Source organism: Rhinatrema bivittatum, chromosome 6 (genome assembly GCF_901001135.1).
Source record: "Rhinatrema bivittatum chromosome 6, aRhiBiv1.1, whole genome shotgun sequence".
Classification (NCBI taxonomy): domain Eukaryota; kingdom Metazoa; phylum Chordata; class Amphibia; order Gymnophiona; family Rhinatrematidae; genus Rhinatrema; species Rhinatrema bivittatum.
The window spans coordinates 156,851,252-156,868,391 of record NC_042620.1 but is presented as its reverse complement, the minus strand read 5'-3'; positions in this window follow the sequence as shown (position 1 = coordinate 156,868,391).

The window sequence follows — 17,140 nt, the reverse complement described above, 5'->3', positions numbered from 1 at the left end:
TACACATTTATTAATACATATGTATATAGTTTCACAAAAGAAATATGTTGCATTTTATAAATTGTGGTGATCTTGCCACCCAGTTTATAAAGTACTAGCAAAAATCTCTGCACGCCCATTTATGCATATAAATGGTGTGCCATGGACAATTTTGAAAGTTGGGTTCTATTTGTTTATTTTAGTTCAGCAAAAAAAACCAAATCAAAATAAACATTAAACAAAGGGGCAGATTTTCAGAGCCCTACTCGCCTAAATCCGCCCAAATCCGGGCAGATTTAGGCGAGCAGGGCCCTGCGCGCCGGTAAGCCTATTTTACATAGGCCTACCGGCGCGCGCAGAGCCCTGGGACTCGCGTAAGGCCCGGGGTTCTCCGAGGGGGGCGTGTCGGGGGGGCGGTCCCGGTCGTCGCGGCGTTTCGGGGGCGTGTCGGCAGCGTTTTGGGGGCGGGTACGGGGGCATGGCTACGGCCCGGGGCGGTCCGGGGGCGTGGCCGCGCCCTCCGTACCCGCCCCCAGGTCACGGCCCGGCGCGCAGGAGGCCCGCTCACGCGCGGGGATTTACTTCTCCCTCCGGGAGGCGTAAATCCCCGGAGAAAGGTAAGGGGGGGTGTAGACGGGGCCGGGGGGGTGGGTTAGGTAGAGGAAGGGAGGGGAAGGTGAGGGGAGGGCGTTAGAGGATTCCCTCCAAGGCCGCTCCGATTTCGGAGCGGCCCTTGGAGGGAACGGGGGTAGGCTGTGCGGCTCGGCGCGCGCCGGCTATACAAAATCGATAGCCTTGCGCGCGCCGATCCAGGTTTTTAGCAGATACGCGCGGCTCCGCGCGTATCTACTAAAATCCAGCGTACTTTTGTTTGCGCCTGGAGCGCAAACAAAAGTAGGCCTATTCGCGGAGTCTGAAAATCCGCCCCAAAATGAATACGAAAAAAAAAGAAACCCTGAAATGAAATAAATAAATCAAAACAAAATATCCCCCCCTCCCTTACAAATCTCTACTTTATGTACCCTTGGTCTTACCCACATGGCACCTCGTATGTTATGTTCTTCATTTATCAGACATAAAATAGTAAAAATCAATCGCAAGATCCATCTCTTCAAATCAAGACTTAGTAATCCCTAACAAATAATTTCATTGTTAGGATTTTATATCTCAAGTACCAACAATCAGAGGACACTGAATTTTCTCATGTACATAAATGTCCGGTATAGTTAAATAGGTATCCTATATGTTGGTGATAGCCTTATATTACTGTTTTTAATTTTTTTTTCAATTTTTTTTAATTTTTGTTTTTTAATGCTATATATTCCTTTTTATTATCCATTGGTAATTCTCCTAAGCTCATTAATAATTGTCCTTAGTCAAAGTGTTATTAAATCTCTCTCTTACATGGTCTCCATCTCTATAAGTTGTCATTTACTTAACTTATAATTAAGAGGAAATCTTCTCTTATGAAAGCCTTCTATTGTAGTGCGAGTGGAGCCGTCAGCCCGACACTGGCAGTGTTTTGACTATCCTGTCTTCCTCAGGGGCTAAGGGAGATTTTTCTTGTCTTTGTGTTCTTCTCAGATGCCGTGGAGCTGTTCTCTGACTGATTTTTCATTAATTAATGCAAAAATATTATTGTACTTTGCCTAGAGTGCCTCAGGTTAGCTGAGAAACAAATATATATAAAGACACAACAAAGCTCTTTTCAAAAATAGGTCTTCAAACATCCTTTCTAAAGTAAAGATTTTTATACATATCTAAATACAACTCTACCAATGACTCTGCTATTAATTAGGGATGCATATTCATTGCTCCATTTGTTTGATTCATTTTGGTGGTATGCGTGTATCTGATGTATGGATAGTGGACACCGAATGGGCAGAAATGAATGGTGTGCATGCTAAGCTCTTGCCCTGGCACTTTCAGCATTGCTGTGTGAGCAATGTTGAAGGCATAGAACTGGGATCACTGTAGCAGCATATGGCAATCCCAGATGAAGATTGTCATTAGAAAGGTGGGATGATTAGGGTTCAGATGGGGAGATGGGGAAGGCATAGGAGGCATCAATCTTTAAACATAACATAGAACCAAGGAGTGGGTAAAGGGAGAGGAAAGCTGGCCACATTTGTATACAAAAGCTTTATGGAGGGGTTTTGGGGCGTGGGAAAGGCTCAGCCAGGCAGGGCCTATGTTTCAGATACTGGGTGGGAGGAAGGTAGTGATTGGGCTGCTAAGTCCTCCATGTTATTTTTTTAACTGAGCAGTGCTATTTAACCAACTGTATTCTTTTAAGTAAAAACGCACCCAGATTACTTGGAAATGTTCTGCACCATGACTAGATTTAGTCAGCTGATATTCAGCACTATCTGGCTAAGTTTAAGGACCACCTTGGAACACCTCTGTACTGCCTTATATTTATCAGATTAAGTTTTACCCTCCTAATGACTTACCTCAGTAAACCTTAGCCTGTCAATGGGGGAAAATATTTAACATCAGATTTGTCCAGATAGGTCCCCAAAATTAGCCAGACAAATCCTTTTTAATATTGATCTCCATGTGTCACAGAATGGAAAAAAAAAACAACTCTTTTTTCTTAGCAAAAGATGTTTTTGTACCCATAGCACAAGGCAAGGGCAATTTTTCTCTTTAAATAAGTTGTCTCAAGCTTGGCAAGGAAGGCTTGAACAATAAAGAGAAGTGTATTTACAAGCAGAAAACCAGGGCAAATAAAAATTCTAGTTCTTTTTGAGCACTGGCCCAAGATTGAAGCAGCTTCCTTACTGACAGGGGTCAGGCTAAGCCTGTTATCCTTCAAGATTCAAAACAAGCTTCCCTTTCACTTAGGATAAAGACAGGGCATGACCTATTACTTACTCCAGGTCTATGTTCTTCACTATTTTTAAACAGAAATGAATTTAGGCACATGCTATGTAGAGCTGCATCTCGACTTTACATTAGCACTTCTTCAGAAGTGAAATTTTAGAGCTAATTTTAGAGCTAATTTTGAAGAAAATGCTACACCCCCCCCCCCCAACTCAAATGAAATTTAAAATACAGCACTTGAAAAACAAAGAATCCATGGTTATGAGCCAATAGTTTTACATTCTCCAGCTTCAGTCAATCTGACTTTACCTCTGGTTACTTTAGTTCTACTTTATTCTAGGTGCCATATAAATCCTTTCACATAAGATGTCCCTGAGACTTTGTAGGCAGAGGACTATGAAAGAAAAACATTTTTATCAGCTTCTCCTTTCATCAATCTGCCACAAACTTCAACATGCTTTTCTCTTTATCACAGGCATGGATTAGCAAAATGTACCTATGAGCTTTTAACACATGACTCCTACAGATGCAGACCTACCCAATCTGGAAGAACATGTCTATAAAGACCCCATGACTGCCCTCAGGCATGATGGAGCAGCTGAATTTGCAATGCAGCAGTATATTGAATTGGACCCTTGGATATGTAATCCTGGGAGAAGCACCATAAAATGTGAGAATGGCTGGCACCTGACCTGAGCCAAGTGCCTGTCTCTCAGAAAAGGTTGAAAGGGAAGGTAGGTCAAGCAGATTATGTAGTGGACCCAGGCTCAGAGCCTAGGAGGATGTACAAGTGTCCTTAACTGGATAGGGCTCTCATTTACTGAAAATCGCCTCTGTGACCCCCTCTGCCTGCCATGTCTTCCTTGTTTTCCACTCACACTCCCAGAAAAATCAGACTCCAAAGATATATTCCAAACAAACCAAACTTTGATTTTCTGATAGTTCCAACAGTCAGATTATGAATAACTGTTTAGATCAAGGTATATAAGATTTGCACAGCTAAGCTGAGAGAGTTGGAAAACATATAGGAAAAAATGAGAAACTGTACATTTTAACAATTATACACTTTTTCTCCTTAGTTAGAAGATCCCCATTCCTTTTTCAACAACTTAAACTTACTGTCAGTAGTTACCTTTTTTCTTTCTCCTCTACCACTATTCTCCCTTCTCTTAAATAACTATAATCTCACAATATACTAAATAGTATGTAGCACCAACAGTTTCATAGTACTTATAGCTTGTTACAGTAGCAACTCACCTAGCTGAAATTGGGAAGAAATAGCGACTCTTTCCCACTATGGTGGCTCAAGGTTCCGAGTGGTACTAGGGTATTTCAATGGTACCAGAGTCAAGTTATAACTAAAGTGGTTCCACATATTGCCCTCTTCCCGACTGGGTCATTTAAAATAAATGGGAAATCCCACACAGTCATAGTGCTCCCGGAGGTTGGGAGGGGAAGGAGGAATTAAGAAAATATTTTAAATAGGAAAGATTTGGTTTTGAAATATCAAAATCTTTATTTTTGTAACAATTATAAAATTAAACAAAATTAACCAGCTAGTAATGATGCTAAATCCAGGTTCAACAGTTAGATTTTAAGTCCGGTGCTTGGCAAAACTGGGAGATATGCATGTGACTCGGATACGTGCAGGTTGCGCAGATTTTAAAGGTCCACAGCCACGCACGTATCTCCCAGTACATGGATAAAAAGATTTATGAAAAAGTGGCAGGATATGGGCATGGTCTAGGCGGGCAAGGGACTGCACCATGCAGTCAGGTTCATGCACTAGCATGGTGGGTGTTGTGTTCCGTGGCCGTCCGTGGGCGCGCCCCCCCTACCTGGACCGTGGCGGTGACCGCCACAGCAAACGTCCAGAGAGGAGCCCTGGCCCGGTGTGCTGCTGCCCCCGCATGTTGGCGCGGGGCCCTCGGGGTGCCCGCACCCTGGAGAGCAGTCCTAGCCTCCCCGGTGCGGCAACCACAGCTTCTCCCCCGTGGATGGATTCAAGATGGCGCCACCATGGAATCCAAGATGGCCGCCACCATCTTAGGCGCGATGGTCGTGCCCCCCTCACTGAATTTAAGGGACCTGATCCCTTTAACGATGCTCACTTGATGCCAATGATCCAGAGCAGAGGAAGTATTTAAGGAGGCTTCCTCTGCTCTTTCCTTGACTTGGCAACATCTCCTGTGAGTGTTGTTTGAGTCTGCTTGGTTCGGAGAGTTCCAGTGTCCTGATTCCCTGTTACGTCTTGGTGTTCCTGGTTCCTGCCTTCGGCTTGGCTGACGGTGATTCCTGGTATTGACTTCGGACTGGCAAGCGACAACCCTCTGGCACTCGGCCTTCGGACTTCTTCTGGACTACCGTCTCCAAGGGCCCACCTAAGTCACAGCAGCCGCCGGTACCTACAGGCTCCTCCTGGGGGGACCGCGGGTTTCCAGGACGAAGCTCCAGTTGGCCTTTGCACTGATACCCTGACCTCTCTAGGTCCACCTAAGTCCCAGCGGTCGGGTCCCTACGGGCTCCTCCCGGGGGGACCGCAGACCACCAGTGGTGAAGACCGCTCATCTGCTCATCTCTTTGTCCATCTCCACAGTAGCTTCTGTCTTCAGTGTCAAGGGTCAGCTGCTCTCCTCCTCTTTCCTGCCTCACCACCCGACGAGAGAACCTACGGATCCTCTGCAAGGTTTGTAACATCCCCTCGTCGGCCCAAGGGTACACAAGCCTGAGCACAACAGGTGGGATCCCACAACCACATAACTTTCTTTTTGTTACTCAGGTTAGTGGAACCTAGGTCGGGGACCGCTTACCTCAAGCCCGGGGCGCTCAGGAACAGACGACGACCCTCCCTGGGAGTTCAAGGTGGTAGTCCTGGAGGGGCGGACTGTAGAGCATAGAGGAGACAGTCCAGGTCAGGGCAGGCAGCAGACAACGAATCCAAGGCAAACAGGTCCGGTAGGCAGGTAGCAGGCAGAGTAATCCGATAAGGCAGTCCAGGCCAGGGCAGGCAGCAGACAACAAACAAGGCAAGCAGATCCGGAAGGCAGGTAGCAGGCAGGGTAATCCGATAAGGCAGTCCAGGTCAGGGCAGGAAGCAGACAACAAACCAAGGCAAGCAGATCCGGAAGGCAGGTAGCAGGCAGGGTAATCCGATAAGGCAGTCCAGGTCAGGGCAGGAAGCAGACAACAAACCAAGGCAAGCAGATCCGGAAGGCAGGTAGCAGGCAGGGTAATCCGATAAGGCAGTCCAGGTCAGGGCAGGCCAGCAGACAACAAACCAAGGCAAGCAGATCAGGAAGGCAGGTAGCAGGCAGGGTAATCTGATAAGGCAGTCCAGGTCAGGATCAAGAGCAACAGGCAGGGAGGACAGCAGAAGGAAACACTCACCAAACGCACTGTGGCCGAAAGCGAAGAGCTAAAGTGAAGGCTCTCCTTAAATCCCCTTCATATCCCGTGCAATTCGCAGCCGATCGGCGTCTGACGTCAGGGGGTGTGTCCTCGGCGCGTTTTCGCGCGAGACTTGCCTCCGGTGTCTGAGTGGATAGCGGATGTCCTGGGGGAAGATCGAGCCCGTGCGGAACGACGGCGTGTAGCTGGCATGACGGGACTAGGGGTGGTCGAGGTGGCAGCGCGCTGGCCGCGGCGAACAACCTTGCAGGTACAGAGGTGGAAACAGTACCCCCCCCCCGCAAGGCCCCCCTCTGTGTCTCTGGGGACCGGGCTTGAGAGGAAAGCGAAGGTGAAATCGTCGAAGCACTCGGGGGAGCATGCACATGGTCGGCGGTTCCCACGTGTTTTCTTCAGGACCAAAGCGTTTCCAGGAGAGTAAAATATTGCAGCTGCCCCCTGACTTTTCTAGAATCCAAAATCTCTTGTACCTCAAATTGATTATCATTTAGAACCATGTGAGAATTGGACTTGCGCTTCCTATGCGGCCATGTCATGATGGCAGGTTTGAGTAAGGAGATATGGAAGGCATTGTGTATCCGTAACGAGGAGGGCAGACATAGTCTGTAGGTGACGGAGTTTATCCGTTTGTCAATGGGGAAAGGCCCAATGAAACGAGGAGCAAATTTTGCAGAAGGTAATCGTAGGCTCAGATTGCGGGTACTCAACCAGACAGAATTACCCGCACGAAGACGTGGCTCCAGGCACCGTCCCTTATCAGCCTGCTTTTTCATCTTGGCCGCGTTCCGGAGCAGTAAGGCGTGCGTCTCCGACCAAAGGCTGACATGGACAGCAACGTGTGGCGTTAACCGCCGGACAGCAGGAAGGTCCAGGAAGAGGTAACGGAAGACGAGGCGTCTACCAAAGACCACAAAAAATGGAGACTGTCCAGTGGCCTGAGTCTGAAGATTGTTATAGCACATTTCGGCCCAAACCAGGAGAGAGGGCCCAATTATCCTGTCGCTGGTTGACGTAGGTACGCAAAAATGTCTTCAAAGACTGATTTGTCCGTTCCGTGAGGCCATGGACTGGGGATGATAGGCCGAGGAAAAGGCAAGATCGATCTGAAGGAGCTTGCATAAATTTAGTCCAAAACAAGGCCGTAAACTGTACTCCTCTGTCGGAAACAATACTGACGGGTAGTCCGTGAAAACGGAAGATGTGCTGAAGAAAAAGGTGGGCTAACTGAGAGGCAGAGGGCAGTCCCGGTAGGGGAACGAAAGAGCCATCCTGGAGAAACGATTCCAATAATACCAAAAAACCGTGTTGCGTCAGAGAGTGGGAAGATCCGTAATGAAATCCGTGGCAATATGAGTCCACGGGGACTCAGGGATGGGTAGAGGCTGTAATAAAACCACAGGGTTTTTTCGACGAGGAGTTTTATGCGCAGCACAAACTGGACAGGAATCCACATACCGTTTGACATCATTCACCCAATGGGTCCACCAGTAGTGCCTGGAGAGGAGGTCCTTGGTTCGGGCTATCCCAGGATGACCGCCAAACGAGCATCATGCGCCCCAGCGAAGGATTGGAGACGTAACGTTTAGGGACAACGGTCCGACCCACTGGAACAGTAAAAGTAGCAGCTAACTGAATCCGAGCTGGATCTATGATATAACGAGGAGGGTCCGGAGTCTCAGCCAAATCAAAGCTTCGGGAGAGAGCGTCGGCCCGAACGTTCTTGTGGGCCGGTCGAAAATGAAGTACAAAATCGAATCTGCTAAAAAAAGTGCCATCGGGCCTGACGGGGATTCAGGCGTTGAGCCGTAGCCAGATAGGCCAGATTCTTATGATCCGTGTAGATCGTAACCGTGTGTCGGGCACCCTCCAGAAGATGACGCCATTCTTCCAAGGCTAACTTAATGGCTAGAAGCTCGCGATCTCCAATGGTGTAATTCCTCTCAGCCGGGGAAAATTTTTTGGAGAAGAATGCACAGGTCACCAGATGATCATCGACAGTCTCTTGAAGAAGAACTGCCCCCACCCCTACTGCGGAAGCATCAACCTCTAGAATAAAAGGTCTGGTGGAATCCGGACGTCTGAGGCATAAATCCTTGGTGAACTCTTGCTTGAGGCAAAGAAAAGCCCGAACCGCCTCTTCAGGCCAATTCTGTGTCGGAGCTCCCTTCCTGGTGAGCAGCGTGAGGGGGGCCACTAAGGAAGAAAAGTTGGGAATAAACTGTCGGTAATAATTAGAGAACCCCAAGAAACGTTGTAGGGCTTTCAGTCCCACCAGTTGTGGCCAAGCCAGGATGGCCTTCAGTTTGTCGGGATCCATGGAGAGTCCTTTATTGGAAATAATATATCCAAGAAATGATAGCTGGGATACATGAAAAACACATTTCTCCAATTTGGCGAACAATTTGTTCTCACGAAGACGTTGGAGTACCTGTCGAACATGGAGTAGATGGTGTTGCAAGGTGTCAGAAAAAATGAGAATGTCGTCTAAATAGACAATGACATGCGAGTACAACATATCCCGAAAAATGTCATTGATCATATCCTGGAAGACCGCAGGAGCGTTGCATAACCCAAACGGCATGACTCTGTATTCGTAGTGGCCGTCATGGGTGTTAAACGCTGTCTTCCATTCATCCCCTTTGCAAATTCTAATCAGGTTGTAGGCCCCACGTAAGTCTAATTTAGAAAAAATTTGGGCTCCTTAATGCGATCAAATAATTCAGAAATAAGCGGAATTGGGGTACTTATTTTCTTAGTGATGCTATTGAGACCTCGGTAGTCAATGCAGGGTCTCAACGACCCGTCCTTTTTTTTAACAAAAAAGAACCCTGCACCTGCAGGGGAAGTAGATGGTCGAATAAAGCCATTAGCTAAGTTTTCCTTGATGTATAGTCGTAACGCCTCGGATTCAGGCTCAGACAATGCATAAATCCTTCCTCTGGGTGGAATCTTTTCCGGAAGAAGCTCTATCGCGCAATCATATGGTCTGTGCGGAGGTAGTGTCTCAGCTTGTTGTTTACTGAAAACATCCTGGAAGTCTTGATAGGGAGCAGGAATGTCGATGGAGATTTGTGCGATCTGGACGGTGGTTTTTTGAAGAGGGTGTTAAACAGTTCTGGAAGCAAAAGGAACTCCACAAGGTAAGTTTGCAAGGAGCCCCAATCGAGCTGAGGTTGATGAATTCTTAACCATGGTAAGCCTAAAATGATTTGATTGACAGAGGATGGTAGGACGTATAGCTGAATGTGTTCTTGATGCAAGATCCCTGTGGAGAATAAGATGGGTTCGGTGACGTAAAAAATGCTCATTCCTACCGAATGACCAGAGACCGAGGGTGACTGAGAGAGGAACGTCTAAGGGTTGGGACCGGAATCCGATATAGCTTAACCAGTCTCTCCTGAATGAAATTACCGGCCGCTCCTGAATCGATGAAAGCCTGGGCAGAATGTGCTTGCTCCTTAAGCCAAAGGGTAACTGGGAGTAGTAATTGTGGAGAGGAAACAGTAGGACCCAGGGAGGCCTCTCCTACCCGTCCTAGGTCCGGGAGTTTCCCGCTTTATTGGGACATTTGTTGACGAATGTCCTGCACCAGCCACAATATAAACAGAGATTCTTGGTTCTCCTTCTGTGCCGTTCTTCTGGCGTTAAGCGAAGCCTGTCAATCTGCATGGGTTCCTCAGTGCCACCCGACGCTTCTGCCATAGGTGGAACAGAAAGGGGCTGCTGAAAGGTTGGAGCTAGGCGAAATGTCCTTCGAGAAGCAGCACGCTCTCTTGTTCTCTCCTGGAACCGTAAATCCAACCGAATAGCGAGGACGGATTAAACCCTACAAGGTTTCTGGAGGATCTCTGCCAGCGAGTTCATCTTTAATGTTCTCCGCAAGTCCCTGTCGAAAAATTGCCAACAAACTCTCCTCTCCCCAAGCGAGTTCAGAGCTTAATGTCCGGAACTGGACGGCGTATTCTCCCACGGATCGAGACCCTTGTTAATGTGTAGTAATTCGCTCGCCGCTGAGTTAGAACGTCCAGGTTCGTCAAAGATAAGGTGAAATTCTTTTAGAAATCGTTCCAGATTAGACAGAAGAGGGTCATCTCTCTCCCAAAGGGGAGAAGCCCAAGCCAGAGCGGGTCCCTCCAATAAAGAAAGGATAAAGGTAGTCTTGGTTTTGTCTTTGGGGAAGGAAGCAGGTTGTAAGGAGAAGTGCATCCGACACTGATTGATGAATCCTCTACAAAGTGTGGCAGTTCCTTTAAATCGAGGTGGAGGAGGAATCCTAAGAGGAGCAGGAGTTCCAGCGGTACTGGCTATAGGGATTGCCGGGGTATGGGCTAACGCATCCATTCGAGCAACCAGGCGATCCAACACTCCTGTGACTTGGTCCAGGACCCCCTGCTGCTGCTGAATGCGATTGGCCATTCCGGGGATTGCCTGAAGTGCGGCCAAATCGACTGGTTCCATGGCTTCGGCCAACTGTACTCAGGTTAGTGGAACCTAGGTCGGGGACCGCTTACCTCAAGCCCGGGGCGCTCAGGAACAGACGACGACCCTCCCTGGGAGTCAAGGTGGTAGTCCTGGAGGGGCGGACTGTAGAGCATACAGGAGACAGTCCAGGTCAGGGCAGGCAGCAGACAACGAATCCAAGGCAAAACAGTCCGGTAGGCAGGTAGCAGGCAGGGTAATCCGATAAGGCAGTCCAGGCCAGGGCCAGGCAGCATACAACCAACCCAGGCAAGCAGATCCGGAAGGCAGGGGTAGCAGGCAGGGTAATCCGATAAGGCAGTCCAGGTCAGGAGCAAGAGCAACAGGCAGGGAGGACAGCAGAAACACTCACCAAACGCACTGTGGCCGAAGCGAAGAGCTAAAGTGAAGGCTCTCCTTAAATCCCCTTCATATCCCGCGCAATTCGCAGCCGATCGGCCGTCTGACGTCAGGGGGCGTGTCCTCGGCGCGTTTTCGCGCGAGACTTGCCTCCGGCGTCGGAGTGGATAGCGGATGTCCTGGGGAAGATCGAGCCCGTGCGGAACGACGGCGTGTAGCTGGCATGACGGGACTAGGAGTGGTCGAGGTGGCAGCGTGCTGGCCGCGGCGAACAACCTTGCAGGTACGGAGGGTGGTAACACTTTTGCTATATAACTGCATGAAAGTAGGAAAATTTTAAAAAAAGGGGGTAATCAGTGGGGTTTTAAGGGTCAGGTTTAGTTGCGTAAAAGAGAGGCTAGTTAGGTAGGGGGATTAGGAAGTCCTCTATTTTACTGGGGTGAACTGGGAGGGAACAGGGAACTATGCCTAATGTGTTGCCACCTGCATCTATTAAAATCACCCCCCATATAAACCCATGCATGTTATAAAATCGGTGGATCCATGTGCACATGCATGTCACATTGAAAGTTACCACTTTATTGTTTACCAACAGTAAATACAATTCACTTTCAATCTTAGGCAGTTGAGATTTTAGAACAGTTATTAGTACAACTGTACAAACTCAGTTTCCATGGAATTAGCATTTTCATCTAGGTCTCTCTGATAAAGAAGCAAGATGCATTAAAAACAGTTATTCAGGCAAGTGATAATGTTTACTCTTACTCTTTATGCTGTATTTTACTTAACACCAATGTATTCTCTGGAATTTATGCTTGTGGTGGCTTTCTATCTTAGTGTCTTGATTGTCCCCCTTTTAGGTAAGTAGAATTTCCTTCCTTTATCTCTCTTTATGTGGGAGAGAGGTTCTGGAAGCCACATTTAGGATTTTAGGTAGAAAGCTGAAATCCAGAACCTCCAGGGTGGCATTCTCTGAAATGCTTCCTATTCCATGTGCAGTTCCCCAGAGGCAGACTGAGCTCCAGAGTTTCAATGCATGGATGAGATGATGGTGCAGGGAAGAGGGATTCAGTTTTGTAAGGAACTGGGGAAAATTTTGGGGAAGGGGGAGACTTTTCCGAAAGGATGGGCTCCACATTAACCAGAGTGGAACCAAGCTGCTGGCACTAACTTTCAAAAAGGAGATAGAGCAGCTTTTAAACTAGAACAAGGGGGAAAGTCGAAGTCACTCAGCAGTGCATGATTCAGAGGAATGTATCCTTGAAGGATACTAATGAAACAGGAGAGTTAGGGCATCCCAACAGAGAGGTTCCAATAAAAACAAACGTAGTCCATGTGCCTATATGTAAAAAATCATCTGAGCTAAAGATTTCCAAATTATCCCAACACACTTTGAAATGTCTGAATGCCAAAGCCAGAAGACTAAGAAGTAAGATGGGAGAGTTAGAGTGTATAGCAGTAAATGATGAGATTGACATAACTGGCATCACAGAGACCTGGTGGTAGGAGGATAACCAATGGGACAATGCTATATCAGGGTACAAATTATATCGCAATGATAGGGAGGATCAACTTGGTGGGGGTGTGGCATTTTATGTCCAAGAGATTATAGAGTCCAACAGGATAAAGATCATACAAGAGACTAAATGCTCAGTAGAATCTATATGGGTAGCAATCCCATCTGTGTTGGGTAAGAGTATAGTATAGTGACAGGAGTATACTACCGTCCACCTGGACAAAATGGTCAGACAGATGATGAAATGCTAAGAGAAATCAGGGAAGCTAACAAATTTGGAAGTGTAATAATAATGGGAGATTTCAGTTACCCCAATATTGACTGGATAAATGTAATATCAAGACTTGCTAGAGACATAAAGTTCCTGGATGTAATAAATGACTGCTTCATGGAACAACTGGTTCAGGAACCAAGAAGAGAGGGAACTATTTTAGATTTAATTCTCAGTGAAACACAGGATTTGGTGAGAGAGGTAATGGTGTACTGATAATCTAGCTAATAAAATAAAAGAATAAGTAATTGTCCTTGACTACTGTTGTCTTTTCTCTTCTTATGGGAACAGAAACTATTTTCATTTATTAATTTTTTCAGGCACTCTTTCAAAATGCCCCACTCCTTCTTTGTCTGGATTTGGAATTTTCTTTATAATTTGGGCTCTTTACCAGGCTTAGTCATATTATCAATTTAATTGTCCAGCTTAATGTCTTTGACTATTCATCAAACAGTAACAGTAGCTCAAAACATTGTTTCTCTGATTTTTCTTCAATGGATCATAGTTTACAGAAGGAAAACTGGGGTAAAGTCCCTTCTCCCTTGATTCAGTTCAGCTTCCCCATTCATCCCTCCTGGCAAGAAGTTTTACACTGTGTTAGAACTGAGGCTTCAAAGCTATGTCTTAGTTATAAGACTGAATTCTCCCCATCTGCTTGAAATCTTGTCTTTACAATTTTCAAGACACACTTTAAATTGTAAATCACTTCTGAATAGAACAGGCAAATTCTGCATTCCTGTTCAGTTATCTTTAATTTTGTCTTTACTTCTTCCTTACGTTGGCTGTGGATTTTCTTATATTCAGAGTCTCATCCCCTGTTTTACTGGACCACGCTTTAATAATGATGGAATTTTCTCTCTGTTCCCATTATTTCTGTCTCAAGCAGGGATTTCTCCTTTTACCGTGATTCCAAGGGCAGAGCTCCAGCTGTAAGTTCCTGTCTCTTCACAGGGCAGGACTCTTCTGCATGTGGCTTTCTTTCTCTCTCTCTCTCTCTCTTGGAGAATCACTGCCTTTGGTGATGTCACAAAAAAAATATAGCTCTTTACATAGCTCTAATATACATTTAAACACTTCTTTGGATTCTTTTATAACCTCCTTAAGTGGCAGGAATCTGACAATTAATATTATTCAGTTAGAAAATATCTTAAGCACAGATTTAAACATTTAGGGGTAGATTTTAAAAATTTGCGCGATCGCGTACTTTTGTTCGCGCACTAGGCACGAACAAAAGTACGCTGGATTTTATAAGATACGCGCGTAGCCGCGCGTATCTTATAAAATCCGGGGTTGGCGCGCGCAAGGGGGTGCACATTTGTGCAACCTGCGCGCGCCGAGCCCAGCGCACGCTGCCTGTTCCCTCTGAGGCCGCTCCGATTTCGAAGCGGCCTCGGAGGGAACTTTCCTTCGCCCTCCCCCCACCTTCCCCTCCCTTCCCCTACCTAACCCACCCCCCTGGCCCTATCTAACCCCCCCTAACTTTGCGCGTGCCGGCCAGCAGCCCCGCTCTGTGTTCCGGTCCCGGGGGCTGGTCCGGAGGCCGCGGCCATGCCCCTGGAACACCCCCGGCTGAAACCATGCCCGCGTCGCCGCCCCTGAAACGCCGCGTCACGCGCATCGCCGCCCCCAAAACGCCGCGTCACTCTGGCCACGCCCCCGACACGCCCCCGACACTCCCCTTTTAGAAAGCCCCGGGACTTACGCGCATCCCGGGGCTTTACGCGCGCCGGCGGCCTATGCAAAATAGGTGCGCCGGCGCGCAAGTGCCCTGGGCGAGTAAATCCGGAAGGATTTACGCGCGCAAGTGCCCTGCGCGAGTAAATCCGGAAGGATTTACTCGCGCAGGGCTTTTAAAATCCGCCCCTTAGAGAGCATAATCATCTTTCAGCTTTTTGGGTTCTTTCCTGCCTGAAAAACTGATGTCTGTGTCTATGCAAGTTAGCCTGTCACAGGGGACCCATTGAAACATGGAACCTCGTGCTGTCAGGTGCTTCTTTTCAGCTCTTTGACCCCCACAGACTTGTATTGGCTCAAATCTCTTCCTGTGTAGCACCTTCCCACTTTAGCTTCAAAAACTTTAATAAAACTTTGTTTTGAAATAAAAATTATATGAAGGAATTTCCCAATGCTTCCTACATCTAGCCTGGCATTACATATGTAGTGGCTTCCTCAGAATGACTTATGTTTGTAGAGATTGTGCTCATGCCACTTTCTTTCTCCCTTCCCTGCAAGACCCAGCTGATTCAAAAGGGACATTAACAGCCCAGATACAGCTTCAAAACTTTCACAGTACTCTCTTGTTGTTTTTTTTTGTTGTTGTTGTTGTTGGTTTCTGTGAGTTATGCTTCCTCTTTAGAAACAGGAGCTGTATCCTCTCTGACATGGCTTCTGACAATGGCAGAAGCCAGATTATGTTGTCTTTCAGAATCACAGGAGGTAATCAGGCATGGGTGAGAAAACAATTCCACAGGCTGCCTCTCTCAGTCGGTCTTTTTACTACTGCAACATTTCTTAATTTTCTTTAAATCAGGCATAAAGGATGTAAATATTTTTCACTTATGTACATTACATAAGATCTCTACTTCATGATCAAGAAATTCTGTTCTCTCCAGAATCTCTTTTCTTTAGCTCCTAGCCAAGTGATAGACAAGAACTTCCCCACTGTCCTTGCTTTCATCCTTCTGAAGCTCTTTACTCCAGCTCTTTTCTCTCTATGGACTTCTTACCCCGACCTCATTCCACCCCCTGGGATTCAGATCCCATGGTTGTCCCTCCTTGAGGAGACTCACCACTACTCTGCTGCTTTCCCAGGAGAACCACCTCAAGCCTTCGGCCTTTCCCTATGAGGGGAAAAGCCTCTGCAGGGCCCTTTCACATGAAAGGCACCCTAGGCTGAACCCACTCTCTGGATAGATTGCTTCCAATGACCTTCTACCAAATCCTAAGCAATTTCTTCTCTACTCAGGTATACATTCCCTCTATAGGACCTTGTTCCCTAAACTTCTTAAAAGGAAGCCCCCCTCCCCCCCCCCATATAGGACAGCAATCACTTCCTCGTTTACACAGTAGAGATGTGCTTCGTTCTTCGCCCGAATTAGGAAATTGCACGAAATTTCCTAATTCGTTGCGGTTTCGGAAGCCCCGAAACCCGAAATGAAATTTCCCCGAATTTCGGGGAAATTTCTTTTTTCGGGTTTGATACACCACCCCCCCGGATCCTGATCCCTCCCCAAGACTTACCAACATCCCTGGTGGTCCAGCGGGGTCCCGGGTCCAATTTGCCCTCCGTGCCCGGTGTGCTACTGCAAGCCGTGCGCCTCAAAATGGTGCCGAATAGCCTGAGCTACCATGTCACAGGGGCTTTCGGCGCCATTGGTCAGCCCCTGTCACATGGCCATCGGCGCCATCTTGTGCTCCTATCATGAGACAGGAGCTGACCAATGGCGCCGAAAGCCTCTGTGACATAGTATGGGCAAAGGCTATCGGCGCCATTCTGGTTACTGGCAGCTGACAACAAAATCGCTCCTGGACCCCTGCTGCAGCCCCAGGGATTATTGGCAAGCCTTGGGGGGGTCAGGAGGGGGCTCCTCCGAAGAGCAGGAGCGGCGGTGGCCCGAAGAGCAGGAGCGGTGGCGGCCCGAAGAGCAGGAGCGGCAGGAGCGGCGGCGGCAGACCGAAGAGCAGGAGCGGCGGCGGCACCGGCCCGAAGAGCTGGAGTGGCAGGAGCGGCGGCATACCGAAGAGCAGGAGCGGCGGGCCCGAAGAGCAGGAGCAGCAGGAGCGGCGGCGGCGGCCCAAAGAGCAGGAGCGGCGGCGGCATGCGCGCAAGGGAGGGACGGACGGACAGAAGGAACACCCTGGAGATCTACTGAGGGGAGGAGAGAGGAGTGACTGAGGGGAGGAGGGAGGGGGGAGGAGTGACTGAGGAGAGGAGGGAGGGGGAAGGAGTGACTGAGGGGAGGGGGGAGGGGGGAGAGAGGAGGGACAGGGGAGGAGGGAGAGGGGAGAGAGGAGTGACTGAGGAGAGGAGGGAGGGGGAAGGAGTGACTGAGGGGAGGGGGGAGGGGGGAGAGAGGAGTGACAGGGGAGGAGGGAGAGGGGAGAGAGGAGGGACTGAGGGGAGGGAAGAGTGACTGAGGGGAGGAGGGAGGGGGAGAGAGGAGTGACAGGGGAGGAGGGAGAGGGGAGAGAGGAGTGACTGAGGGGAGGAGGGAGGGGGAGAGAGGAGTGACAGGGGAGGGGGAGAGAGGAGTGACAGGGGAGGAGGGAGAGAGGAGTGACTGAGGGGAGAGGGGAGGGAGGAGTGACTGGGGGAGGGGAGA